General features: G+C 49.2%; 1 protein-coding gene across 2 annotated transcripts in view; it reads left to right on the top strand.

Moving 5' to 3' along the window:
- The first annotated feature begins 2,671 nt into the window (after positions 1–2,671).
- TRPC5 (transient receptor potential cation channel subfamily C member 5) overlaps positions 2,672–17,556 on the top strand; it is a 104,147-nt gene continuing 89,262 nt past the window's right edge. Inside the window, exon 1 of one of the 2 annotated variants that reach the window (XM_054289574.1) lies at positions 2,672–2,757. The gene's annotated coding sequence lies outside the window, so the exon portion shown is untranslated. Of the gene's footprint in view, positions 2,758–3,905; positions 4,224–17,556 lie in introns of those variants that run through there. The other variant, XM_054289575.1, reaches the window with a different exon arrangement.

A 17,556-nucleotide genomic window follows, 5' to 3' on the forward strand; every position in this document is an offset into this window, starting at 1 on the left:
AGTGGACTCCAGTGCTGTTTGCAGGGGAAGAAGAGTTTGTCCCAGTGCTGTGACAGATTTGGGTGGTGCCTCCCTGACAGGGCTGCTGGTGGGCTCTGGAACTTTGAGCCGTTGTCTGTGTCATGTTTTTGTGCCCCATTAAAGCTGTGGTTGCATTTCTCCTCATAGGTGGCTGCATCTTTGTCACACACAAAGTGGTCCCTGTGCACAGGCTGTAGCAAGGAAACTCTTTCCTCAAGGGAAGCATGGATGAGGTACAGCAAATTCAGAGTGTGAGTATGTATTATTCATCTTTTAACCATATCAAAGCAAAATTTAGGGGAGTTTGGCAATGTTTTTGATCATTAAAAGGGCAGGACATGGATGTGTCTAAAAGGCCAATTACAGGCTCTTCTTGAGCATCAAGACTCGGAGCATGAAGTGCAAGAAAGGCTCATTGTGACAATTATGGTGCTTACAAAGGAAAAGGAATTTATTGTTGTGATGTTGTGCCCATGATAGAACCACATTTGCACCACAAAATACTGAGGACAGGGGACCAGGGGACAGAACTCTCTCGTGGGTTTGGTGCTACCCATGTGGATGTGGCTGTGGGAATGTCCCAGTGTGGCACGATCAGTGGGACATCTCTCCTGACTGGCTCCTTTCAGAGGGCAGCTCCTCTCTCCTGACCCAAGGAAAGTCCTGCATTCAGCTGCAGGGGCAGAAAGGGGAGAAGGGAACCCCAGTGCTACCTGGTGGGGTCGGTGGGAAAGGGAAAAAGTTCCTTTGTCTGGCCATAGCAAGCTATCCTGGCCAGGGAAGAAGTGAAAGCTGAAATTCACTGGTTCACTCTGTCTTTAAAGGAGCCTTGACCAGTTGTCTGACAGACTTGGTCACCCACAAGACAAAGTGGCTGGGAAATAAGGAGGGGATGTGGGCTCAGAGCCCTGAGGTGGCTGCAGAGCTCAGGTCCAGAGCTGGTCCCTGGGCAGGGTGTCACCCAGTGCTGTGCTGGTGGCTCTGGGACACTCATGATCCAACCTCCCTGTGACAGGACCAGGCTGCTGTGGGTCTGAGGGGTGTGAGGGAACCATGAGTGGCTGGGTGGATGTGTGTGGGTGTGTGGGTGCTGGGGTTTAAGCCCAGCCAGCAACAAAGTGCAATGCAGAGCATTCACTCATACCCACTCCACAAATGGGATGGGGTGGAAGACTGGAAAGAAGGCAAAACTTGTGGGTTGAAATAAAAACAGCTTAATAACTGAAATAAAATACATCATCATCATCATCATCATGATGCAACTGTAATGAAAAGGGAGGTGGCAAAAGAGACAGGAATAAGCCCTAAGAAGGTCAGTGCTGCACACACAATGCAGACATGGGTCACTGCTGACAGATGTCCATCCAGCCTGTTCCCCAGCAGTGACAGTGACAGTGACCTGGCCAGCTCCCCCAGTTCCCACACTGGGCAGGACACTCTGGTGTCCCCTTGGCCAGCCCAGGCTGGCTGTCCTGGCTCCCTGTGCACCTGCCCACTGCACAGCCTTGGCTTGGGGTGAGCCCTGCTCAGCCACACTGGGCTGTGAGCATCCCCATCCTCACACTGACCCCAGCCCAGGGCCTGCACCACATCCTGGGGGAGAATTCACTCTGCCCCCAGCCCAAACAGTGCGGGTGTGAATGGGTGTGTTTGTGTGTGGGTGTGAATGGGTGTGTGTGAGTGTAGGGGTGTGTGTGTGGCTGCTGTGCCCGTGTGAGGGTGTGAATGGAGTGGCTGAATGTGTGAGGTGCGGCTGTGCCCGCGCTGGAGTAGGGTGTGTATTAGGGGGTTCTGTGTGTGTGTAGAGGTGTCTTGGAGTATGTGTAGGGTGTGTGTGCCAGTGTGCGGGGTGTGTGTGCCTGCGGAGTGTGTGTCGGGGTGTGGGGTGTGTCTGTGTGGGGTGTGTGTCACTGGATGTAGGGTGTGTGTATGTGTGTAGTGCGTGTGTTGGTGTGCGGGGTGTGTCTGTGTGCGGGGTGTGTGTGTTGGTGTGTAGGGTGTGTGTCACTGCGTGTAGGGTGCGGGGTGTGTGTCTCTGTGTTTCTGGGTGTGCGTGTCGCTGTGTAGAGTGTGCGGGGTGTGTGTCGCTGTGTGCGGAGTGTGTGTGTCTGTGGGGTGTGTGTCTCTGTGTGTAGGGTGTGTGTCGTGTTTCTGGGTGTGTGTGTCGCTGTGTGCGTGTGCGGGGCGGGTGTCTCTGTGTGCGGAGTTTGTGTTGCTGTGTAGGGTGTGCGGGGCGGGTGTCTCTGTGTGTAGGGTGTGTGCGTGTGCGGGGTGTGTGTGTCTCTGTGTTTCTGGGTGTGTGTGTCGCTGTGTGCGTGTGCGGGGCGGGTGTCTCCCGGCGAGGGGCGGCGTGTGCCCGTGAGCGGGTGCGGGGGGCGCGGCGTGTGCCCGGCCGCGGGGCTCGACTCGGCTCGGCTCGGCTCGGCTCGGCTCGGCTGCGCTGCGCTGCGCTCGGCTCGCCCGGGGCCCGGTGCCGCCGAGGGACGGGCGGAGGCGGCGGGGGCAGCGCGGAGCTCCCGGCGGGGTTTCGGGAGGCGGCTCGCAGCGCTGCCCGCGGGCTCGGAGCGATGCGGCGGCCGCCCTGCCCTGCCCGCCGGCGGCGCGGAGCCGCGGGGCCGCGGGCGGCGGCGTAGGGAGCGGGGCACGGGCAGCGGAATGGGGGCGCCCGGCGGAGCGCGGAGCAGCCCCGGGCCCGCGGGCACCCCGGCGGGAACCGCCTGACGGAGCGGCGCGGAGGTGAGCGGGGACGGGGCAGCACCGGGCACAACTGGGGCACAACCGGGCCGAGAGCTCCGCGGGTCGTCTCGGAACTTGGAGCCCCGAGCCCCCGAGTGCCGGGCGCGGGGGGTCGGGGCCGCTCCGTGCCCGCATCCCCCGGAGCCACCGGCACCGCCTGCCCCGGCGAGGAGCGCTGCTCCCGCTGAACTTACCGGCGGCGGGGCCGGGAGGGATACAGGACCGGGAGAGATGCAGGACCGGGAGGGATGCGGGACCAAAAAGGATGCGGGACCGGGAGGGATGCGCGACCCAGAGGGATGCGCGACCAAGAGGGATGCGCGACCAAGAGGGATGCGGGACTAGGAGGGGGATGTGGGACCGGGAGGGATGCGAAGCCGGGGGAATGCGGGACTGGACGGGATGCGTGGCCTCGCTCCCCCACGGGAGTTGCCGGCAGCACCGGGACTCGCACCCCGAAGGACGGTGCTGGATTTTGTCTGCCCTTGCCCTAAATGACATCCCGCACCGAGTACCTGCACCCTCGCAGAGCGGGTTAAATGCCGGTTTCAATTGTTATTCCTTCGGGCAGCCCCTGACCTGGCTGTGAGTCATCTGGGTGACCCACGTGCCCTCAGCATGGGAAAGGTGACAGTGGTACCGGAGGGGTGTTCGCTGCTGTGATGCTTACAGAAGAAAAATGCTTTTTTTATCGACCCCTCTTTGAACTAGCAGGCATCTCGCAGTTCATAGTGTATCAAATTCTGCAGGGGAAAAAAAAAAGGGAAAAAGAAAAAAGGGCTGATTTTCAAGACTCTTCATAAGTTCATTTGTTTACTATGGAGCAGTGACTTCAGTGGTCTCTTTGGTATAAAAACATTCTGCTTGTGTGATATTTTTGGTGGCATTGACAACAGATTTGTTAGTCATGGTTATGAATATGGTAATGTGCGAGTCTCCCATTAAATTCTCCATGCTCTAAGGTAACATGGTTGAACAGTCACCTACCAAGTCTTGCATTCCCGAGCAGCATCGCTTTGAATTCCCAGCCTGTTTGACCACTTCTTCTTAACTTTTCCACTGCATTGTAAAAAACATTTGGTCCTCCCGCGGGTCAGATGTGAACCCTAAGTTTTTGTGCATCTCCGTGCAGGCGAGCTTATGTAATGCAGTGCCCTGTGCGGAATGCAGGAGGGGATCCAGGAGCACAGAATCTCCCGGGTGTGAAGGGACCCGCCGGGATCGAAGCTGGGAGGAAGGATTTTTGGGAAGAGCATTGTCTTTGTGGTCACCGTGCCTCTGTGTGTGTGTGCCTGTCCCCACGGAGAGCTGAGCAGGGTTTTTCTGTTCTGAGGACGTTCTCCCCGATCCTGGGCAAAGCTTCTTCAGTGTTGATTGCCTTCTCCTTAATGATGTCGGGTGTCACTGCTTCCCAGGGCTCCGTGGAGCTGCTCAGAAGCCCTTGAGAACACTTTTCAGCCAGGCAGGTACTGTGTAAATGCAAATTACTGTATTGCTGCTTTAAAAATGCTTTTCAGAAGTTAAGGCGGTATCTTTAGGCAGCTCATTGGAACTTGTAGCCAAATGCCTGCTCAGGGAGCTCCAAAGCAGATTAAAGGAACTGGCATATTGACTAATACTCCCTCCTAAAGAAGTCTAGTGTTGTTTCTGGAGAAAAGGCAGAAAAGCACCCCCTATTTGGGTGTTATCAGATGTGTCACTCTTTGTTCTGGCCATGAGTATTCGCTCCCAGTTTCTCTGCATGTAACTTGGCAGTAATTGTCAGCTGAAGAAATGCTTCAGCCCCAGACCCTTTGGTGGATGGAGACACGAAGGTGCTTCCCCTGACCACGACACCCCGGCCCTCTGTGAGCCCCCTGCTCTCTGTGCTGGGCTCTGCTCCTCCTCTGGTTGTACTTTTATTCTCAGGTACAGCAGGGATCAATACACTGTCAGCTAGGTGCAAGACTTCCCAGGCAAGAACTGTACCTCAGATACTGCTACAGAGCACATTTCTAGAATTAAAAGTAAAGAAAAAGGTCGAGGTGATGGTTTTTGGTTTAGTTGTTTTTTTATTCTTGTAAAGTGGTGAAGAGAAACTAGATGGAAAAGGACTTGAGCTTGAGAGTAACCTCTGATCAGTCTTAATATATCTTGCAAGTGCATAGAACATTAATAGAATTCCTTATTTTTATTACTGGGGCTTCTGAGAGAATGATTTCTGTTTTATTGTGCATCGCTTTCACTGTAGTATTGAAATCTCATTGGTTTTGTAATGTGTTTTTTTAAAAGGTGTTGTTACTTTTCATAACCCCTTTCTGCTTTGGTAGAATCTCTGAATAGCTTCTAGGATTGCGTTAAAGGTAATGCAAAGCTCAAAATTCTTTGATCAGCTTCCTTTCTGCAAAGATTTATTTCAGGCAACCTTAAAAAAATCCTTTAGAATGTCAATTCTGAGGTCTTTTCATGTTGTGGATTTAATAGACAAGGTACTGTCAGCTGAGCTATGAGTCTTGCTAAGAATATGATTACGTTGTTTTTTGAGAGATGTAGTTCTTGAAAACATACCTTGGAGAAGAAAATTCACAATAGCTATGTGCAAATAATTTTTTTTTCCTACAACAGATGGAAGAGCAGTCAAGGGTGGCTAAAATTAGTTTGAAACAGAATAGATTATTCCTACAAGTACAGTAGTATAATTTGTACAAAATGAGCCAAATCCTACTAATTGTTACACTGTAACTGGTGTAAATATAGAGTAATTTATTTGCCTGGATTTTCTCCTTCTTTAAGAAGAAATGCAGAACACAGGGGATTGTGAGGCTGTTGGATTTTGACACGCTTGCAAAAGTCAGTTTTTCCTGAAACCCAGTGGCAGAATATGGCCCCCCACTCTCATCTTGACAACAGCATAATATTCACTCCCTGAGACTCCAGTTCCAAATTTGCTGTAATGTGATTGTGGGTAGAGGGTTGCTGAATGACTCAGATGAATGTAGCTCAGAGTAAACAAACATGTAAATCATTTCTGGCTAGAGACAGAGAAAGGAAAACATGAGAAGAAAAAAAGCCAACCTGCAGGATGAGACATTTATAAAGTCATGTTTAGCAGGGATCACCAAGTTCAGCACAGGGTGCAACCATCAGGAAACCTCGGGTCTGGAGTTGCCTTGGTGCTTCATCTCTGGAAATGAGAGGCACCTGTGTGGAGTGAGTGCCTAAATGCAGGTTTTGCACAGAGCAGAGTTCTGCAGTTGGTTGGGCTGACAGCATGGTACAAAGGTGGGCAGGTTCCTCTCAGCACCTGCATCTGGCACTTTTCAGAGGCTGAGAGCTGGGAACCCGGTGTGCTGCCTGTCCCAGAGAGACAGGGATGGCTGTTCATCCCTACAATGTCCAGTTTGGGGGGAAAGATTGTGCTATACAAGCTAGCAAATGATTCCTGAAAGTTTCTGAGCAGGAAATCCTGGTGAGCAATGTGGAATTGGTGTGAATAACTGCAGACCCAGTGTGTGGCTCAGATTAAGAAGTACCAGAGCAGGTCAGTGGCTTTTAAACAAGTGTGGGTTTCTTAGCTAGACAAACACTAAATCAGAGCAAGGCCAAGGCTGCTCTCAGTTGATTTTCCTGCCAAGGGAGATGGCCAGTAAGCACAAATCACTGCACCAGAGCATCCTGCCAGCCAGCTCCTCTTGGATGGCCAGGCCCAGTGCAGCTCGGGCTCAAGGGAGGATGGAGCTGTCCCTGTGAGAGGGAGCTGCAGTGGCTGCAAGGCTGGGGCAGGGCTGTTGTTCCTTTCAGCTCTCTGAGCCATTCCGCTTCAGTGTGTTTTCAGGCTAAGTTAGGTTAAGTTTCCTCTTGGGGAAGCCAGAAATGTGTTGGCATCCAGAGCTGAAATGAGGAGAGCTGGGGCTGGTCCCCTCCTGCTGCTGCAGGAGGATCAGCTCCCTGGAGCTCTGCCTCGCTGCTGGATAACCTGCCTCATGTTCTGGCTGCTTTTATCATCATGGTGGAGAGGCTGCTGGGTTGTTGTGTGCAGCTCTTCAACATAAAAGTTGTGCTCTTCTTCCTGAGGTGTGCTGCCTTGCAGAGCAGTGAGTGAAGTGTGGCATGGCATCCTTGCAGTGTTCTCTGTGAGGTGGTGGCTGGGAAGAGGAGGAATTAGAGACACAAGGAGTATTTCTCTCTGCCTGTGAGTAGCAGGTAGACTTGGGTCCTCATGTCCTCCTCCATTTTTTATGTTCTTTAGAGCACATCACATTTTATGTGGTGTTGGTCACAGTGGCCATGATACGGGACCTGACCTAGGCAGCAGGATGGTTTGTGCTGATGGGAATGATGGGTGCCCCTGTTAGCTCATTAGACACATATTATTATTTATTCTCAGCTCAGTCTCTGGATTCAAGCCAGGAAGCTGCTTTGCCCTTATTCCCTTCTCCCTTCTCTCCCTCTCTCTCCCTCTTCACGTGCAGTGAACATGTTCCAGTGAGAACTGAAGCAATTTCCTGGCCCCTCTCACGTGTCCTGCATCCCTTTTTTCGTCCTTAGAGAGCAATCTGATTCACTCTTTGGGAAAGACTGGCTTAAGCACCTGAATAGAGTCAGATAGGTTCCCTATCATGTCTGCTAATTAAATTGTAATGCTCATTACCACAGGATGCTGTGGAGGCCAAAAGCATAAGCAGGTTGAAAAACACGAGGTGAGTTCACAATGCACAGAGAGAGGACAGAAGGAGGAAGGTCTGGGTGTAACCTCTGGCTCCCTGGAATTTCCAGATGCAGGGATAGTGTAGAAGGGCACCCAGACTGCTGCCCATCACCAGGGATGGCATCCTGGGATAGAAGGAGCATGGATTTAATACATTCCTGTGTTCTCCCAGCTCTAACATGCACAGCTTGCTAAAACAGCAGTTCACTTTCTGCTCAGTAAAATAGGGAGGGAAAGATAGAACAGTGCCTATGGGACAGTGTTTATTGGGCATTTTGGCTCCAGAATGATAACCAGGGTAGAGATTTCAGCATGCTCTCACAGGTATTAATGGATTAACATAGGAAGCTGAAAGAATTTCATTGTGTGAAGCCTTACTGACAAAAGCAGTGAGAGGATGAAGCCATTTGGGGCTCAGGGCTCTTGCTGGGACCACAAGATGAAATAATTCCTGTCTCTCATTCGCTCTTTGTGTCCTGTTCATTCTGGTTTGTGCTGCATTACGAAACGGAGGTGCTGATCTCTTACTTAGCCTGGAGCTGCAGTTAATGGAAATCTCTGTATTTTGTGTATTGGGGTATTTGAAAATTTCCAGGAGGAAAGACCTCCAGGTTTATAAAATTGTCCTAACGCCCTAAAGTTGTTCATAACAGGAGCAAGAGGGATAAGGATTGCTAGGATGGCAGTGCCTTGTCACCCCCTTCTCCTGTGAGGTCGAGGGATGTGGTCAGTGAAGGAACAGGGGGCTCTGAGGGGGTCCCTGGGGAGCTGCTGGGGAGGCTGATTCACAGAGAAGCATCTGCTGCAAAAGGGGATTTTCTAACTGAAAAGAAGAGGTTATGTGGACAAAGGAAGTAAGATGTGATCTATGGAAGAGGGCAGGAGAGCACAGAGAATGTTTGAACAAAAAGATGCAAAGTCCCTGCAGGGGCTATAGTGAAAAGCCTTTTCCCAGATCTTTCTGTCCTGTGTAACACCATCAGGGGATCCTCATCTGGGAAGAGCAGACTGAGCCTCTGAAGAGTCTTAAAAGTTTGCTTCTGCTGCAGTATCTCATTTCTTCAGCAGGAAAACATTGATGAACTTTCCTCTTGGGGGAGTCCCTGATGAACTTTCCTCTTGGGGGAGTCCATGAGGGCCATACTGGAGCTGGCTGGACCCAGTGGCTCCACAGGGGCTGCTGAAGGGACCAGGGCTGCCCAGACACAGCCCTGTGCTCCAGCAGCCTCCTGCTTCCTTGGCAGGGAGAGCAGCAGCTCCTCTGAGGTCTTGCTCCAGCTTGGATGCACAGGAGGAAAGAGATGCCACATCCCTATTCCAGATAGACCCCGAGTCCCTCCTCTGTGCCATGGATTTAAGGGGCACAAGCTGAACCTAGACAGAGCAGGGAGATGCTGGGAAAAGGGCTCCAGGCTTCTCAGATTTAAGGCCTAAACCAAGGTCTAAAGTTCTGCCTTAAATTGCACATCTTTGTTTAAGCGCGGAGCTCCGCGTTTCTGGTCTGTTAGGGCAAATGTTCTGACATTTGTGTCTTTCTGTGGATCTTGAGCTGACGCCAGGTTTGGAGTGGTGCCCTCCCAGCTCTCCTGACTTCTCCCCCAGCTGCAGGGTGCCCAGGAGCTCAGTGCTGGATCAGCCTGGGAGCTGGCAGGGGTTTGTTGTGGTCCTGCCCAGCCGCGCCTGCGCAGCCGGAGCAGCTCCGCTCGCACATTATCTCCTGCAGCTTTCCCTGCACCCTGTCTGTAACCTAATCAAACAGGCTGAGCAGCTGGTGAGTGGGAGCCTTGCCTGTCAAAGACAGGAGTAGGAATATCAGCAGTCAACAAGCCATCACTTCAGCTACTGGCACAAAATGGAATGGGGAAGGGTAGGCACCCCTCCCAAAATAAACCCATTGCTGTCCACAGGAGCCACATGAACCCCGGGCTGACTGACTGAAATAGTTTGGGAAAAGACAGGATGAAGAGTGGCTTGGCTGAAAAGAAATGCAGGATGCTGTATTTGGATGAAAGGGAGGTGTTTTAGAAGTGTTTTACATGCAAGGGTCTCTGGATGATCTCCAGTCAAAAATAGTTCATCTGCACTGGCCATACAGCTATGGAGTGGGTCAGAGAACATGAAAATGAGCAGATCTTTTGGGTTGTCCTCTGATTTTGCCAAATATTTGAATGTACTCATGAATGGAGCAAAACTTAAAATAGGTGGTTTTGTCCTACAAAAATCTTACAGATTCCTGGCATGTCGCTCCAGTCCTCAAGCACAACAGCCAGCAAGCTCCCAAAGTTTTTAATTATTTATGCAAAGAGGAGCATCCAGAGAATCCAAGAGCCTGGTAGTTAAATCTCTCAGCAGAGAGCTGGGGAAAGACAAGGAAAGGCTGGGATTCAGGCCACCAACACTGGTCTTTCTTTAGGGAATAAAGATCAGATTTGTTATTAGCTCTGCCTGGTCCCTGCTCAGGGACATTTCCAGTCCAAGGCTGAGTTAAATTCTCAGAATTTCCAGTTCTTGCTGGGCTGAAGGGAACTGTGGCTCTAATCAGCCTCTTCTCTCTCACCAGTCCTGGGGCTGGCTATGGGTTGAATTGTTGGTGAAAACTGAAGGGCCCTTCTTTGAGCACAGGAGCAGCAATGGGAAATGAAAAAATTCCCACTGACTTTAGCAAGATTTAGATCTGGGCATGAAAAACAATGTTTTATTTCAGAAGTTCTCTGTCCTCTGAATGGTTTGTTTTCATTCTTTCTTAGGGCACACTGTGTGATAGCACCAAAATTCTGGGTGAAGCATTTGGGGTGTAATGAAAGAGTCATGCTGCTGCCGTGACCTTCCTGCACATTTTGGGATTAATCTTTCTCTCCTGCAAAACCCAGCTGCAAACAAGGCTTCCCCCCCTGTGTCACTGACCTGTGCAGAGCAGGCCAGTTCAGGACTGTTGTGTGGGTTTGCTTTTTTAGCATCAGAGCTGTTTTTTGCTCTTTCTGCATGCAGACCAGAGGTGTGTGTGGAGCAGGGACATCTGCCTTGTGCCAGTGACCTCTTCAGGAGCATCCTTCTGTCCCTCCCAGAATGGGGGCTGGCTCAGCCCAGGAGTTTGGGCAGGAGATCAGGCTCAGCCCTCTGGAAGCACAGAGTTACAGATGGGGTAAAATCTGCGTGTTGTTCTGTGCAGGCTGAGGTGAAGGGAGCTGAGGAGCTGCTGAGAGTCACAGAGGAGTGATCCCTGCAGTCCTGCTGCAGAGCCCCTCTCAGTGTCCTTTAATCTGGTTATTCTGCTTGGCTGAAGTCCTTTAACTGCCAAACTTGGAGCACTGAGGCTGTGAGAGGATGCTGTGCCTGTTTGTTCCAACATTTAAACCAGGATATAACCACAAACACCTGTCCAATCTCTGCTGTCAGGTTGTTTACAGCAACAACACTGTTACATGGGTGTTTTTTTCCTTGCTAATGGCCATTTCAAACCCTGATCCAGGTTCTACAAATGGCTCTGGTGTTCCTGGATGTGTGGCCAAACATGCTTTTGCCAGCTCATAGAACGGACTCTCATTTTCAGTGAGGCTTGTAGGAGATTTTGGGCAGCCACAGGATGTGGTTCTGTTTGATCCAGACACTGATGCTTGAGCCTGAGAGCCTTTTCAAATGCCCTCTGGTCACACTGGCAAGGTGAGAGCTGTCACACACACTAAGGGTGGGTTTTCCTCCCTTTCCAAGGGATCACCAGGCTCGAGTGGGAGCAGCTGGGGCATGTAGGGAGAGCATCCACACAGCACTGAGTCCTGGCCCAGAGCACGTTCCTGTGCTTGAATGCTGAAGCATTGTGAGGAGAATGCAGAGTTGAAAAAAAAGAAATAAAATTAGGCTTTCAGTTCTTGTTCACCTCTGGAAAATCTGGAGTATGTTAATGGCATTATTACTGTGCCCATACTGCAGCTTAAATCGGCTTTATGGATTGAGCCTCTTAGCGTGGAGTTAGGATAGATTAGCAGCATTTCCACCCATTTTACAGGCAAGGAGAGAGAAACACAGCAGCAAGATTGAGAAGCCCAAGCTAGGTTTCTTCCTTCCTTGAGGCTGTGCCACACAAAGCTGTCACTGAGTTCAGTTTATTAGCTCAGAAGCAAATGAGCAGTGTGCTGCTGAAATGTGGATACATGAGGGGCACCATCCTGCTGTGTGGATTTTGTGATGGATGGATTCTCATTTTATTCATCTTTTATCATCTCAGCACACAGAACATGCCTTTGTGAGTACTAAATGGGGAATCAAGTCATAGAGAACTGAGACTTCAGATGTGAAAAGTGAAGAGTATGGGCAGTTCTTCAGTGGCAGTGAAGTCTCTTGTAGGGAGGATCATTTATAAGTATAATGGGTAACTGATGCTGCTCAGAAGTACTGGTTTGTTTCTAAATTAACAAACACATAAGGAGACCTGCTCGTGCCTCATTTAAATTCTTTCTTTATCTTGGTTTGGAACCAGGGGCCCAATCTAATGTTTTTCATCCAGCACTCTTGTTTAATCCATGTAGATCAATTATCATTATCAAGAGCTGCTGCTGAAGAGAACGTCCTGCACCTGAAAAATGAACTCTGGAATCAGCCTGCTCTGACTGCAGGGTTTTCCTATCCCACATGGATCTCCTCAGTGCAGTGGAGATGCTGGACACAAGGGGTGTTTGAATATCAGGATTTTTAGTTGGAGCATCTCCGTTTTTGTAGATGCTTGGAGCATGACTGCACTTTGCATGAGTGCTTGAATCCCTGAGAACTGATGGATGCTGCAAAGTGATGGGCTGTTCCTGGTGGAAACCCAGTCATCTGCTGGCATTAGAACAGCCAGGATGTGTTTGTAGTAATGCTAACAGTGCCTTTCATGAGACCTTATGGGGCAGAAAGGCACAGCTTTAGTTCATGTGATTGTGGTAAGAGTGAATCCTGTTTGTGTTTGTTACAGCCCAGGAATGGTCCATGACCTGAGCATCTTCACCCTCCAAGGTAATGTCAGAACAGTCTTTGCAGAGCCCCCTCCATGTTTCCTGCTGGCCCACACCCTATTTCTGCACAAGGCACCAGGAGATGGTTCTGTTTTGGTCCAAATTTCTGCTTTATTGGGTTCTAAAACTCCCCCTAAGGCAGCACACACCCAAGCCCAGCACAGCACCGGTGATGCATGGATAGAGACATTCTCCTCATTGTTCTCTTTTCCCGTTTTTTGGGTGCTGAGGCAGGCAGATAGAGCCCAAAAGTGAGAGTGGCAATACATTTAACTCAAAGCTTAGCAGGCTTTGGGGCTGGGCAGTGGAGAAGTTCAGTGGCAGCATGTGACAGACCACACTGGTGGGACATGAAATGGGTAGCAGTGCACAGAGATGCTTTGATATGCTCCCAAAGCTTTGCAGCACCTTCCCTGCTGAGCTGGAGGAGAGTTTTAGTTTGGAAACTCTAGTCAATGGCATCACAAGTGCAAAGAAGCAGGAAGGAGTCCAGGATAGTGACTTTTCAGTTTTAGCTGTGCAATTAGGAGTTATGTCACTGGAGCCTGCAAGACAAGTGGGTCTGCATAGGCAGAGTGAAATTCAGAGTGCACAAAATGCATTTGAAACAATTTGGCTCTGCTCTGGCTGAAGCAAAGGGAAGGAAGAGCATAGTTAATTAATAACTAACACTAGGAAAGAAAATAGGCAAGGAAGTTAAAAGTCTGGATTGGTCTAAGTGCCTTTGTGCTCCAAGATGACAAATAAATATATACAGATTTAATTAGGAGAGGGTTATTTGAAATCTCAAAGCCAACTATCAGCCTCTCACTCTCTCACAATATTTTGTTACAGCCTACTATAAAAAAGGCAGTTAATTAAAACAGATTTATTCATCCAATCATGCAGGTGTTACAATGAGACAGTGTTTCCAGAACCTGGGTATTTTTGTTCAATTTAATGGAAAGTAATAATATCATGTAGGAGGTGTCTCTAAGAGGCAATATTCATCCCTCCTGCCTTCAGTGTGTTCAGTGCCTCTGCCCTGAGCCCAGCAGGCTGCAAACACTCCCTGAGATGCTGTCCTGGCTCCAGGTGTGAGCAGGGAGCATTTCCCTGGGCTTGTGTCACTTGCAGTTGCTGATGTTGCTTGCTCAGGCTGTGCCCTGAGGATTTGCAGCTGATGCTAATGCAATCCATGAAGTGGAGTCACCTTGAGTTTGCATTTATCAGCTTCTGCAAGGGCAGACCTGCTGCTGCACTGCAACAGAGGTGTCCCTGCTGCTGTGAGCCAGCCAGGACAGACCTGGGAGCTGCAGGGCTCCTGCTTGGTGCTGTGGCCAGCCCTGCACAAACCAGGGTGGGAAATTGGGGTGTCTGTCTGTGTGTCTGCTGAAGTGGTGTGATGGTTCCAGTTGTGGGTTTCTCTGGGTCTGCATTGAAGGCACTTGAGAGGGTAGTTCATGTTGGGACTCAGGTGTTTATTATTTCTGATCAGTAAAACTGATGGCCTCACAACCATGAGCTTGGCAGCTTTTCATTAGAAGGCACAAAATGGCCAACAATCTCTTGTTACAAGGTCTTTTAAGACTAAACTATCCAATTAAGAACTAACACCTGGATTATTTTCCCTTTTAACCCAATAACTGATCTCAAAGAGCTGCAATGGGGACTTTCTGCCCAATTACAAAATGCCACCCAAACCCCTGGAGAAGGAGGAAGAAGAAGCACGAAGAAGAAACCCAGGATGACACCCTGTGCCCTCCATCTTGCTTCCATCCACAGCACACTAAAAATCCCAAAACCTCAATTTCTCACCCAGTGATTCACCTACACTACTCTCTATAATCTATTTCACACTTTTGTGGGTTCCAGTCTATCTTGAAGTCTGGGAAACTTTCTCCATGGATGAGGGGCAAAGTCGGGGTCAGGGCACCCCAGAGCAGACAGAGAAATATTCCCAGTCCCCTGGGTTTGCACAAAGTGGTGTCACCTTTGCCAGGCTTTAAGGAGCTCATTCTTGAGTTATGCTGAACCCTTTGTGGCAGTTTCCCCCTCACTCTTGTAGCAGCATTGGTGTGTGTTTGTGAGCAGATCAGACTGTGGGATATTGGGCACAAGGGCAACTGTCACCGTGATATTTTCTGACAAATCCCTTCGCCAGGATTTCTTCTCCTAGGAAGTTGAGAAGCCTCAGAGAAAAATGTAAATAATAATTATATTATTCCCTTCTCCTGTGTTTGCTGCTTTGGAATATGGTTTGGACATTGTTTACCAACAGGTGCATGTCTGATTGGTTTCATGTGAATTGTTTTTACTTAATGACCAATCACCATCAGCTGTGCCAGACTCTGAGGAGTCAGTCATGAGTTTTTATTATCATTCTTGTTCTGTCTATATTCTTCTCTTTCTTTAGTAAAATTTTAGTATAGCAGAATAGAATAGAATAGAATAGAATAGAATAGAATAGAATAGAATAGAATAATAAATCAGCCTTCTGAGAACATGGAGTCAGATTTTCATCTCTCCCCTCGTCCCGGGGGCCCCTCACAAACTCACCAGGCAGCATCCCTGGAGCTGTCGCGGCCCTTTGTTTTCTTCTGTAGAAAGTTGAAGTCCAGAAAGAAATTTGGGAAACATACAGGTAGCATTTGATTTTTTTCCCACCTGAAATGTCAGCCAAGTGACATTTGTTGTCAGACACAGTGTGACAGCCTGGACTATCCAGCTAAGGGTTTGCAAGGAGCTACAGGAGCTCTCCTGCAATACAGGGAATTCCTGGAGGAGTCCAGCTCCTTTCACCCAGGCTTCTCACTCCATGGAAGGTGATCCATGGTTTCTTGGCTAGGTCAGCAGGGGTTTGGAACTGGCAGGATGATTTGCTGAGCAGTTTTTTTGGTTCAGAGAACATCTCACTTACAAGTGGGACACTGCTTGCTTCACCTGACCCAGCATATTTAGAGTGCTGCTGTCATTAAAAGCACCACAGAAAACTCAAAGTACAAATGAAGGGAAACTGGCTAATAATCTTTATATTAAAAAAAAAAAAATCCCACCAAACCCAGCTTTGAGGTGCAGAATATACCCTTAGGCAAAAGATTTTACTAAGGGAAATAAATCATCCATGACTGAGCGAGGGTGGACTGCTCTGAGACACCCCAGGGATGAAGTAAAATCGAGAGTACCAGCAGGAAAAATAAAGATTTGAGGTAGAGAAGCATCTGCAACTTGGAATGCCTCCAAATTGCACACTGTGAATAAATAGCTCTTGAAGCCTCAAGGCCTGGCCTTGGGATGGGACAAGGGCTGCAGTGCAATCCTCCCACGGAGGAGACAGGCAGGGCTGAGGGGCAAATTCAGCAGGGACTGGTGCAGGGGGGATGCACAGCAGCTGCCAGGGTCAGCTGGGTCAGCAGCAAGCAGCACCTTTAATCATTTTAAGGTAAAGCTTGGAGCAAAAGCAGGGCAGTGGGAAGAGCTGTAGCTACCATGATCATATGGGTAGAGCCCATATGGCTTCTGGCCCTCCTCCTCTTCATCATGGAAATCCAGGGAAACCAGTGGGGGAAAAAAGCAAATTTGTCCATTCAAGTAACAGTTTACTAACAAACACAAAATGCTTGGATTTGTCCATAGGTGTGTGGAACCTTTGCTTCTTTTTTGCCAAGGTTGGGATTAAATGCACAAGACTTTTTTTTTGTTGGGACTCAGATGTTTGTTAGTTCTTATCTCTGTTACAATCTCACAAACCCTGAGTTCTGCAGTACTTCCCTCTAACAAACTACAAATGGAGCCCCATCTCTCTCTCTACAAGGCCTTTTAAGGATAAACTGTCCAATTCAGAAATGATACCTAAATTATTTTTACTTTTAACCCAATAACCAACCTCCCCTGTCCTGCAATGGGGACTTCTTACTCCAATTACACAAAACCACGCAAACCCGAGGAGAAGAAGGTGAAGAAGGACCAGCCTCTGCCCTAAAACCTCCATCTTAGTTTTATATCTATTACTGTATTCTAAACCCTTAAACTCTAAGTTTTCCACCCTGGGATATCACACACTATTCAAACCACACACCTGTAATCCCAGTGCTATCGATGAATTTTGGAAGTCTTCTCCATGGCCTCAGATCAAAAGCAGTTTTCTCTTGGGGGTCAGTGCCTGTCAGCACAGAAAATCTAAAATTCTCAGCATCCAGGGTTCCAACACATAGGGGACCCTTACTAAGCTGGCATGGAAAGAGTTAATTGCAGGAGACTCTGAGTATGTCTTCTAGGAGAAATTCCTGTTTGAACTGAGACATTTAAGAGCTGCACCAGTTTTTTTCTCCAGCTGGAGCCCCGCCTCTTGCTGACAAAAGATGAGTTCCTTGCCCTGTGGGATGAGCAGTGGCAGGAGCATCCCTGGCTCACTGTGGGGAGAAAGAAAATATTTGTGCTCACATAGATGGAGCCAAATAGATGAACAGCTGCCTTAGCACTGCCTCAGATCAGGGCATGGCTGGTGTCTGTAGTTTTCCATGCTTGCCTGTGTGAAAGCTGGGGAGGATGTGGCTGTTGGGCTCTGTTCTGCAGGGGCTGCCCAGGACATCAGTGGTTGTGCTCCCCAGAGGTGCTTGCAGCTGGTAAAATCCACTCCACCATGTTTTGATCAGAAATCAGGAAGGGTGGACCTGAGCTGCAGTTCTGGGAGTGCCCTGGTTTGAAAACCCAGGTGTCTGCTGAGGAAGGCAGGAGCCTCCCCTGAAATGGAAAATGTAAACCCCTTCCCTCTGAATTATTGTAATTTTGAAATTAAGGGGCTCTCAGGCAAAGATATGGGAGCAGGGATAACAGTTCTTTATTAAGAAAAATAAAAATAGAAATGCAATAGTACAAAAAAACCAAAAAACAAACACCAAACTAAAAAACCAAAAAACCCCAAAAAACAAAAAACCCACAAACCACTGCCAGAGTCAGACTATGCCCTGTCCCCTGTGTGCCAGGCTGGTGTCCCAGCCCCATGCCATGGGGGCTCAGCCCTCCTGCAGTGCCAGCTGTGGCTCTGCTGCAGCAGGGATCCTGCACAAGGGGGGAGTTTTCCTCTGCAGCTCCAGGGCTGCTGCAGATGGGCCTGGGCTCCCTCTGGCAATGCAGGGCAGCAGA

Source organism: Melozone crissalis, unplaced genomic scaffold (genome assembly GCF_028551555.1).
Source record: "Melozone crissalis strain CALT ecotype California unplaced genomic scaffold, PUWL_Pcris_2 ptg000068l_1, whole genome shotgun sequence".
In the NCBI taxonomy this organism is placed as follows: Eukaryota; Metazoa; Chordata; class Aves; order Passeriformes; family Passerellidae; genus Melozone; species Melozone crissalis.